Below are 2,500 nucleotides of genomic sequence, written 5' to 3' on the forward strand. Positions count from 1 at the left end.
CGGGGTGTGGGTCCCCGCGGAGCCCCGGCGTCGGAGCCCGGCCGCCGCTGGGAGCGGCGCCACCCGCTGCCCGCGCGCCCGCGACCCGCCAGCCGCACGCTTCCGAGCTCCTTCGCTCGCCTCACCGGCCTCCAGCTCCGCCGCCCCGGAGACGGCACCCAACACCCGCCTGCACACACGCAGCCTCCCGAGCGACGCCACGCACTCGCCCGTCCCTTCCGCGGGCAGACGCCTGGCGGCAGGCAGACGGGCGAGGCGGGACGGACGGGGAACGGCGCCCGCTCTCCCCGCCTCCACGCGGAGACCGGGAGGGGCCGCCCCCGCCCGCCCGCCCGCCGCCCGCCTGCCGCCCAGCGAAGCCGGGTCGGGCAGAGCGAGGCAGGCGCGCCGGATGGCGGAGTGCCGGGGCAGGGCGGGGGGGGGAGGGAAGGAAGGGTGCCGCCGACGGCCACGGCGGGAGACTGAGAGCACCGGCCAGGGAGGAGAAGGGATGCGCTGGGGCTCGGCGTCCGCACCACCCGCGGTGGGGGCTCGCCGTCCCGGCGGCGAGCACGCGCTCGCGCCGGGGTCGCGCGTTCGAGGCAGGCCGGCGCAAGCCGACCGCGCGGCGTCTCTCCGCCGAGACCAGACCGCGGAGAGAGGGGGCAGGGTACCCCTCTCCGTCCCGGCTGCCCGCGGGGCATGCACGGGCCGCGCCGGCGGGCATGGGGGGGTGCGGCGCCCGCGCGCGCCGACCCCCCGGCCCCTCCGGCAGCACGCCCGGCTGCCCCCCGGGTCGCATCGGGCCGCCCGAGTCTTTAAACCCCCGCCCGGCTCTCCGACCGAGAACCCTCGGGCCCGGAGCCCGGGGCCCATGGCCATCCCTACCCGGGGGGGCCGCTACCGGCGGCCGCGGTGGCCGGAGGCCCTCCTCCTTCCTCCCAGCGCGCCCCCCCCCCCCCCGCCGCCCCCCGCCACCCCCGGCCCGGCCGACTCGCAGCGCGGCCCCCACGGCACGGCGTGGGGCGGCTGGAGCGGTTGGGGGGGGGGGGGAAGGGAGGGGAGGAGGAAGCGTGGAAGGCCGGCAGGGCACGGCCGGTGCGGCACGCGCAGCGCAGCGCCCGGGAGGAGCACGCTGGCACACGGGACCACACGGGTGGGTCACCGAGGGGAGGCAGGAGAAGCGCGGACGCTAGGTACCTGGCCCTGGGGTGAGGGAAACGACCTGAAATCCCCGCGGGGGTGCCTCCCCCGCCGCCGCCCGCCGCCGGGCCACCGCCGCCTCGCGGCGACGGCGGCAGCCTCAGCGGCAGCGACGAGGCGGGGCGCGGAGGGGAACCCGGCACCCGCCAGCCGGCTCCAGCGCCCCTCGGCGGAGCGTCCACCCGCGGGGTGCGCCCGACACCCACCGCCACGACCTCGTCCTCCTCCCGGGGCCCGGGGTTTCCCTCAGTAACCCGGCGCCGGGTGGCAGCTGCGCCCGGGAGGAGAGCCGTGGTTTGGGCCGCCCGCTCGGGCACGACACGTCGCCTCGCGTGGCCTCGCGCGACGCCCCCGCTTGGGGTCCGCCGCGGCGCGGCGCCCGCCCCGCGCGCCGTCCCGGAACGCCTGTCCGCACCGCCTCTGCTAGACGGGCTGCTCCGCCGCAGCCCGCCCCGGGTCCGCCCCCCACAGCTTAGGAGTGGGGACCCGTGGGACCCGTCCCAACCCGGAATGCGATCTCGCTCGCGTCTCCACCCGCCGCTTCCTCCCGCGGGCACCGGGGGAGCAAGCCCCGCCGACCCTCCCACGCACTGCCGCCCGCTCTGCCGGGCCCTCCCCCGGGCCGGACCCTCCCCTGCCCCGGCGGCGGCGGATCACCGTCGGGCGAAGGGGCGGGGGCGGCGCTCGGAGACGGGCACCGGCGGCGGGCGCCAGCGGAGGCGAGAGGGCAGACGGGGACGGTCCCCCACCGGCGGCGGGGAATCGGCGGCGGGCTTTCGGCGAGCGAGCCCCCGCGCTAGCGGGCCTCGGGAGGGCCGTACACCCGCCGGCGGGCCGAGCCCCATGCTCGGCCCTGTGGCGCAGAGTGCGGGACAGGTGAACTCGGGTTCACGCACGGCAACCGGGACACGGCGGGCAGGGGACCACACCGGTGTTCAGTGCCGTCGGCATCGGCAACGAGGCGCGGTGGCCCGGCAGCGGCCCGGCGGTGGGCCGGCGCAGGTTTTGGAATGCCACGGTGGGCCGAAACCCCTCTTCCTCACAGTGAGGCTCGCACGGCCCGCCGGCCCTTCCCCGGCGCGCCCCGCGGTCTCGCTCGCTCTCGCGTGGCTGTCTCGCTCGCCAGAGGGCCGGGAGGCCCCCCCCCCCCCCCAAACTCCGGGCCGCCCCCCCCCCCTCCGCTTGCGCGCTGTCGCCCGTGACACGGGCCGCGCCGCCGGCCCTCCGCACTGCTTTGTCCGTCCGTCCCGCCGGACCCTCCCCTCCGCCGGCGGGGGGCCCCCCCCCCCCCCGGGCCCCGACCCTTCCCCGGGCCCCG

The sequence above is a fragment of the Struthio camelus genome, chromosome 31 (assembly GCF_040807025.1).
Source record: "Struthio camelus isolate bStrCam1 chromosome 31, bStrCam1.hap1, whole genome shotgun sequence".
In the NCBI taxonomy this organism is placed as follows: Eukaryota; Metazoa; Chordata; class Aves; order Struthioniformes; family Struthionidae; genus Struthio; species Struthio camelus.